This window comes from Somniosus microcephalus, chromosome 19, assembly GCF_052327205.1.
Source record: "Somniosus microcephalus isolate GS21.2 chromosome 19, FLI_Smic_1.0, whole genome shotgun sequence".
In the NCBI taxonomy this organism is placed as follows: Eukaryota; Metazoa; Chordata; class Chondrichthyes; order Squaliformes; family Somniosidae; genus Somniosus; species Somniosus microcephalus.
Genome location: NC_141005.1, coordinates 29,752,745 through 29,761,569, shown reverse-complemented (window position 1 = coordinate 29,761,569; position 8,825 = coordinate 29,752,745). Strand labels below are relative to the sequence as shown.

The window sequence follows — 8,825 nt, the reverse complement described above, 5'->3', positions numbered from 1 at the left end:
TCTCCTTGACCTAAAGCAAATCCTCGATCCAACAGCCGCCCCTGTAAACGCTCCTCCGTAAAACTGTAGGGTTCAACCGTCTGTGGTGGACAACCCCTCCTTTTCACAGGAACTGTTCTGCTCGGTGATGTCATGAGTTGAACAGCAGAATGTGACAACATCAATGGAGTGACTAAACTCCAACCAAGAAATTACAGGCCGGAGAATTATAATTTGAGTAAGGAATTATCATCACCTGTTAGTTGTGAATAATTTAGATGGGCAAGTGGAGTTACTTTAAGTGAATGGCCCATCAATTATATCCAGAGGTGACCAAACAGATCAGATTCAAATAAGTTTAAGCCTTCCTTCAGTGTTTCTCTGTGATGATGAGACTTATATTTTCTTCTCTGATGCTGAATTTGTAACATTTTTACTTATTGGTCGTCATTCTGCTGTTGTCACCCTGAAGTTGGTTTCCACAAGTACAGTATTCCCATCTCTGTCCAATTGGGTCCACTCCTCTTGCAACGCTGGAACCCTCGGACGTTGTAGAATTCCCCCTTGGGAGGGGTGTCACTCACAGCACGTACGGGGCAAGGGAAACATTTTAGAATTCTCTTCAGCAAAAGGTCAGATTTTAGCATTTGTTGTTTTTCTTCACATGAGGTAAATCACCCTGACATGAAGAAACAAGCAGCAAGAGGTCTGTTTTTTTAAAGCATCAATTTTGGCCAAAAAGCTTAAAGTGATGACGTCAAAGGATTCGCTTTCTTAAAGGCACGTGGGCCTTGCCGTCTGAACAGGGCGAGTCAAGTCCATTTTTATTTGCGCAGTTGTTCGTTTCATACCACACGGTACACACAACACTCAAAAAGACACCCCGGGGGTGAAATCCGTCTGGGGCGCTAGCGCGGAGCGGGCGATAGCCAATCGGCAACCTCATCTGTTCAAAGACAGTCGGGCGGAGTGTAAAACCAGGCTGCTGATTCAAAATCGCCCATTTTGACCACCGCCCAAAAAAAATTCATCTCCCACGTCTCCACTTCAGTGAAGTACACTTAGCTTGACCCTAAAGACACAGCAAGCATACCATTCAGTTACATGATTCTGATTCTGTCAGCTCTTGGGGTGGAGAATCATTATTGCATCATTTTAGTATCTGTAAATGGTCACACACTGCAGATCATTTGGGTTTTTTTTTTTGCTTTAGTATGATCATTTTATTCTGTTTCTCTTCTTGTGAACGCAAGGTTACAGAGAATGGATTTCCATTCAGTTCAATTCTCCGGAAATTCCACATCCAAAGGGTGCAGAACTCTTTTACGATAGCAAAATACTGCAGATGCTGGAAATCCGAAATAACAACAGAAAATGCTGGAAAAACTCAGCTGGCCAGGAAACATCCATGGAGAGAGAAATAGAGTCAACATTTCAGGTCGAAACCCTTCATCAGGACTGCTTGACAGATACCTGATCAAACACGAGAAGGGAAACTGAAAGCAATGAAGATGAACAAGGTTGAAGAGCCAAACGGAGATCCCGTCGAAGAGCAGAACTTCTTCAAGAACGTCCAGTCCTGACGAAGGGTTTCGACCTGAAACGTTGACTCTATTTCTCTCTCCACGGATGTTGCCTGGCCTGCTGAGTTTTTCCAGCATTTTCTGTTGTTATGTGCAGAACTCTTTGCTGAGTTTGTGAATATCAGTTGGTGCAGCAATGGAGCGGCTACATAGAAACATAGGAAAATAGGAGCAGGAGTCGGCCATTCGGCCCTTCGAGCCCGCTCCGCCATTCAATATGATCATGGCTGATACTCGATCTCAATACCATATTCCCACTCTCTCCCCATACCCCTTGATGCCTTTTGTGTCTAGTTTATATAAGCACGCCTGAGCTAAGCAGGGTAATAATCTGCCAGAGTTCCCCACTCCTGATCGTGTGTGCATGTCAGCCGCTGGCAGGGTTGGGTTTGGTCGGGACATCTCATGCTGGAATTGTCTATCGACACTCGCTGCACGCACACATGAAAAATGGCACTTGAGCAAAGTAGCCAGGGCCTACCACTGCCTGTGGAAGACTACCCTCCACCAGTCAGTGCTTATTTGGAATAAAATAAGGTGCAGCCCTCCAGGTGAAATGATAAGGCTCATCGCCGGCTTTATTTCGAACACCACTAACATTACTCATTGTGAGATAAGCCCAATTTTACACGGAGCCTCAGCAAAGTTTTTTTTAACTGGAAATGATGAGACAAAATTGACACAAATTATTCTCTAGTCTATTTAAGGCCAGAAGAAAGAGATACCACCTCCTTTAATCAACCACATCTTTCATCTTTGCACTATCTTGAAACAACCGGAAAAGTGCAATTTTTCTGTCAAAGAATATAATCCCACTCTCTGCCCCCAGCACTACCATGTGCAGAGGTTTCAGATGGTAAGGGGATTCCCACAGTTAATTTCTTTAAAAAGATGTCAACCTGCCCAACCAAACTGGGGTCCAGGAGATGCAAAACAAGGAATAAAATACCAAAATAGCTTTGAGGCTTTATATTTAGCACCATAAGCCACTCGTGAGATTATGTGTTAGACAGGTAACGACAGGACTCAGCTCTGACCCACTGCTCTCCTAATAGATCAACTCACGAACTTGAGGAGGTGTGTAGTAATAGGAATAGCGATCACTGACTGACAAAAGGAGTTCCCGTCTCCCATTCATTTCTGTACCTGACTGTTTGATGACAGCAGAACCTCAAGTGTCAGAACATCTTGGGACTACAAGGGTGTCCGTTACACTAACGCACCTGTAACTCTGAAGGGACAGTATGCAAAGGGTGATTCTGCGATCCCACACTCCCAACGTCAAACATCAAGTTGCGCTCAGAGGGAATGTGGCTTGAAGAATCAGAGTTACAGAGTTGTAGCTCTATCACTGACCCCACGCTCCCTGCGAGAATAGGGTTGCGGAATCACCCCAATGGAGCACTTTAATGGTGGCAACCTATATATTTTTTTAAGCTCTACTTTCGCGAGACAACATACTTTCAGATTCAGTAAATGTAGAAATGTATCAAAATAACAACATGCAGTGCACCACAGCAAACAATAGGACAGTGGAGCTCCTAACATGACACGAGAACCATATGCAGGCCACTGCCCCTTCATCTAGGTTGCCAACCCTCCTGGATTGTCTTGGAGTCTCCAGGAATTCAAGAGTAATCTCCTGGACACTGGCTGCGAGCAAACCAGAACAAAGAGGCGTAAAAAAAATCTGAGACGGGTTAAAAGGTTGTTTGACTGATGGTCAAGAATCATCCGATCAGGTAACAAAGAGTCTGTTTGCTTCACAGTTGGCGTGGGAAGGCGGGGCGTGGTGTGAATGGACATGTCGGGTAACCAATGGTTGGGAGCATGGGGGCAGGACAGTTGGAGGCAGGAGGTCATATGATGAAACCTCGTGGAACACATCCAATCAGAGTTGGCAACCCTACCTTCATCTGTGGCCCTCGGCTGGTTCAATGCTCCATGGGCATTTGGATCTGCATTCGCAACCTACCCAACTGCAAGCTGGGCTTCGGTGCAATGCCCCATTCTTGTTCTCCGGCAAAGCAAAGTAAGGGAATGTTATTAGGAGGTAGGGTCATCCCAGCTTCCATGCAGAAAGTGAAAGTACCCTATTAAAATAGAACTACAGAGGTATTGGTGTGGCAGTTTTATCCTAATTTGGGGGGCAGAGGGGGTGGGTGGGAAAGGAGTGCCTGGCCTCCACTTGCCAACTGTCTCCAGTGCCATGACTGAGATTAGGAACTACCGCGTGAGGGGTTGACAGACTAAGACCTATGTCCTATCACAAAATTGTGAAGCGTTTGGAGCATTCTTGAGATTGGGTCCTAAGCAAGACGTAGATCAGGATTGTGACCCCTGACAAAAACTTATCCTCCTGTCCTAGGAGATAGTACATTATTGTAGGTTAATGTAAACATTTACGAGGAGCGGGAAAACAGAGTCCTGTTACCCAAAATGGTGGCTGTTCCAACAAAGTGCGTGTATCTCTGAGTTGCACTGTATGGTATTTCTATTGCTTGATCAACTTGATACTTTTAGTGATCTGCTGCACAATGAAATGACTAATCAACATTCAGCTCGACTGATATCAGCACAACACATCCTGTTTAGAAATACGCACCGTGCTTTTTTCGCGCGCTCGCGCGCCGATGTCACGCTGAACACCTCGAACAGCTTTACGTTTTTTTTCAGCCCATGCGCACGCCAACTGCCCAGCTACAGACTACAAGTAACACGTTTGCTTTATCGCAACATTGTGTCAGCTGTCCTCGTGGAGAACGGCATCTAAAAAAAATAAAGAGGGCGGTCAGACGTGTCATCAGAGCTATACTCCTCCATCACCCCACCCCCCCTTCCCGCCCCAAAACAAGCAGCGCATCCCATTACAAGGCCACTCGCAATTAAATCGTGAGCCACCACAGCCTTTAACAGCTACAACGTGAATGTATCAAGTCTCTCTTCCACCCATTTCCTCCCCTCATCTCCTGATGTTGCTGAATCTTCCTGGGGTGAGGTCCCAGGAGCATTAGCCACCATGTAGAACCTCACCCAAGTAGCCGTTCATTATGTGTGAGCCTGGACAGTGACTGTCAGCAAGCTATTCCACCACCAGGAGCCATCATAGCCAAACCTGATCTTGACCTCACCCAACATCCACACCCATACACTTTCCAGAGGGAGGTCACTGAATAGCAATCGGCTTATTTGTTGACATTGCCCCTAGCCCAGGGGTTCTGGGGCGAGTTGCAGCACCTCCACGTGCCTGGTGAGACCAATTAACTCAACACAGCCCAAGGATTGAATCTAAAAATATATCAAGTTTATAGGATATACTCACACTGGTTAAATCATCACTCCACCTTTCGTTATCTATTGTCCAACTATTCCCCTCCCTAGCTGTAAAGATCTTCTTGGGGTTGTGTACAAGCAACACAATTTGACCCCATCCTTAAATTTTCTTTCCTCCTCCACCCCTCACCTCCATAGTTCAACTCCTACATCAACACAGCCAAACTAAGGCCCATGTTTCCCTCACTCCAGGGAATGTACCTGAGCGAGCTATGGCACTGCTCACCCCTAGTAACCTCACCCCTAGTATCCTCACCCCTAGTAACCTCACCCCTAGTATCCTCACCCCTAGTATCCTCACCCCTAGCACCCTCACCCCTAGCACCCTCACCCCTAGTACCCTCACCCCAGTACCCTCACCCCAAGTACCCTTCACCCCCCGCACTCACAGAAACCTTTTTCTTAACCTATCAACATTTGCGATTGAAAAGTAGTTTAGTTGAGAAAAAGAAGCAGCGTCATTACTAATAACACGTCAGATTCTGCACCAAGAAATCTGCAGTGCATCTACAAGGACATCAGCAGACGTACTGAATGACTAGACTGGCAAGTACAACCATAAAGCATGATGGCATCAGTGGCACTGAACACAGACTCTCGTCAATAATACTGAGGCACTCCTAAGAAAGTGACAAACAAGGACAACTGAAGTTGTTCTTAAAATGATTTAAAATTGGAACAAGCAAGTTAAACTCTAGCTCCATTCTAAAATTATCAGCTGCTGCTTGGTTGCATATACATGAACCCTACTGTCCGCACAACACAACCATCTTATTTGATCATTCTGTATATACACATACACAGGGCTGTGCATGGGCATGGATTGCTCCCTATATGCACATATATGACACTATGCACACACATGATCATACTGTATGCACACATGCACAACACTGTGCACACACACATGATCATACTGTATGCACACATGCACAACACTGTGCACACACACATGATCATACTGTATGCACACATACATGACACTGTGCACACACACATGATCATACTGTATGCACACATGCACAACACTGTGCACACACACATGATCATACTGTATGCACACATACATGACACTGTGCACACACACATGATCATACTGTATGCACACATGCACAACACTGTGCACACACACATGATCATACTGTATGCACACATACACGGCACTGTGCACACAGAGATTGTACTGTGTGCATATATACATAGCAATGTGCACATGTACAGATCATGCTGTACGTGCATATACATGATGATATGCACACATAAATCGTACTGCACATGCATATCCATTGCAATGTCGCCATGTACTCATCATACAGTACGTACACAAGCTCCAGGAGCAGAATCAAAATATTTCTTTCATGTTAAATTTCTTTAAAGGCAGGAAACTCCCCACTTTGGGCAGAGACGAAAGACCAAAAGAGCCGCACAGTTGCTATTTTTGCCTAAAGAAAGAATGACCACATACTATGTGTGGTATTTTCCAAGGAGTTGGGTTATTCCAATGCAAATTAAGTTATGGTATTTATCAAAAACAGAAAATATGCCACTGGTGAAGAAGGAAATTACTGAACAAGTACCCACCAGTGGTGCAAGAAGGGAACGAGGAACAAAGAGTAAGGTGATGTCATAGAAACATAGAAGACAGGAGCAGGAGTAGGCCATTCGGCCCCTCAAGCCTGCTCCACCATTCAATGAGATCATGGCTGATCATCCAAATTCAGTACCCCGTCCCTGCCTTCTCCCCATATCCCTTGATCCCTTTAGCCTTAAGAAATATATCTAACTCCTTCTTGAATATATTTAATGAATTGGCCTCAACTGCCTTCTGTGGTAGAGAATTCCACAGGTTCACCACTCTCTGGGTGAAGAAATTCCTCCTCATCTTTGTCCTAAATGGCTTACCCCTTATCTTTAGACTGTGACCCCTGGTTCTGGACTCCCCGACCATCGGGAACATCCTTCCTGCATCTAGTCTGTGTAGTCCTGTTAGAATTTTATAAGTTTTGATGAGATCCCCTCTCATTCTTCTAAATTCCTGCGAGTATAAGCCCAATCGACCCAATCCCTCCTCATACGTCATTCCTGCCATCCTAGGTATCAGTCTGGTGAATCTTCGCTGCACTCCCTCCATGGCAAGAACACCCTTCCTCAGATGTCGGAGCAGAGGGCAGGTGTTGGGATATCTGGCTGGACAAGATCACAGAAGTGAGGCGAGGTGATGCCATGGAAGAATTTGAAAGCGAGGACTAGAATCTTAAAGGTCGATTCACCAGGGCACTTTTAAGCAAAAGTCTGAAATACCAGCAGCTATGGAAGTGTTTTCAAAATTCCAAACCGGGCAGCTCTCTCGTGGCTGACCCCGAGTCCACAGCTGACACTCACTGTCTTTAAAATGTTTAAATTCTCATCCTTGTTTTCAAATCCCTCCATGGCCTCGCCCCTTCCTAAGTCTGTAACCTCCTCCAGCCCTACACGCTGAAGATCTCTGCATTCCTTTAATTCTGGCCTCTTGCGCATCCCCGATTTTAATCGCTCCACCATTGGCGGCCGTGCCTTCAGCTGCCTAGACCCTGAGCTCTGGACTTCCCTCCCCAAACCTCCCCGCCTCCCTCTTTCCTCTTTTAAAGTGCTCCTTAAAACCAACCTCATTGACCAAGCTTTTGGTCACCTGTCCAAATATCTCCTTATGTGGCTCGGTGTCAAAGTTGGGAGGATAATCGCTCCTGTGAAGCACCTTCAGAAATTTTACTGCATTAAAGGTGCTATATAAATGCAAGTTGTTGTTGTCTAGACTTCAATTAGATTGGCCACTTGCGTGAAGTAATGGAGGGTGGTAATGCCAGTGGAAACACACCACAAGGTGAGTTAGTATCTCGGGGGTTGAGGGGGTTGGGGTGGGGAGGGAGCAAACTGGAAAGATCATTTTCACAAAAAAAATCTAGGCTGCATGAGTTGAAATTGCGAAAGTGTTCCGCTTTTCCTTCTCCAAACTAGGGAAAGTAAGGGGGAGGGGGAGTCACAGACAACAAAGAGAAAGAAATGGGCCTTTTAAATGCTGGATGCACATATTCCAGTGCTGCAAAAACAGTCAAGTGTGAAATCTAATTCCCATCCCCGCCCTACATAAAAATAATTAAATTGAGCAAGAGCAGAGCAACAATGCATTATTCAATTTTATTTTTCAATTCGTTTCATTAGAATCTTCACTTATCAGGTAGTTACAATCAGTGAAATTGAGCATGTAAGATTTGGTCCCTTTGTTGGCCAGCCTCCAGGAGTGCATCTAAACTTAATACCTCACACTCTTCATCTTCTTCCTAAAAAACAAAGATGGGTTTGCCTCTCACTTTAACATATGCCTTGACTGCTTTCATACAGTATCATAAGGACTTTAAAAGAAGCACCAAACTCTAAGGATTTAAAACACAACCAGGAATCCTTCCAACAGAAACCACAAGTAGTGGCTTTACTTCAGGGAGACATGGTCTGTTTTACTGCGTGATATTATGCGTGGGTTTTTTTTGTCGTTGTTTCCTTTCCTTCTGTGCTGGAAAGTTATTTGAAATTGCAATCTGCCGAGGGTCGCTCCTGAGAATCAGATGTACACTGTAGTTAAGCACAACTGGGAGATTTTAAGTGACAGGGCAGAGTTTGAATATCTGCCGCAGCCTCCGGGCTTGTCCCTTTCACCTACTGGAGCGTGCTGACAAACTGTGAGCAACTGCTGCACGACTGCCCGAGTTCCATCCACCGAACACAGCATGAGCCCTGTATGAAGACGACCGCTCTCAATGGCTAGCCAAGCATGAGACCCTGATCTGTCTCTCTCTCTCTCTCTCTCTCTGCCCCCTCTCAGAATATGTGCAATCCATTCACTTTCCAAGCTATAGCCTTGAATGGCAACAAAATGGAAATACACCACGTCCTTAA

General features: G+C 45.3%; 1 protein-coding gene across 3 annotated transcripts in view; it reads right to left on the bottom strand.

Annotated features, from left to right (window-relative positions):
- The window catches only part of LOC147104284 (transcriptional activator MN1-like), a 36,936-nt gene that overhangs the window by 7,147 nt on the left and 20,964 nt on the right, over positions 1 to 8,825 (bottom strand). For 2 of the 3 annotated variants that reach the window (XR_015072303.1, XR_015072302.1), the window contains exon 2: positions 4,168 to 4,331. The exons of the other annotated variant lie outside the window; for it this stretch is intronic. The gene's annotated coding sequence lies outside the window, so the exon portion shown is untranslated. The remainder of the gene's footprint in view (positions 1 to 4,167; positions 4,332 to 8,825) is intronic. 3 annotated transcript variants of the gene reach the window in all.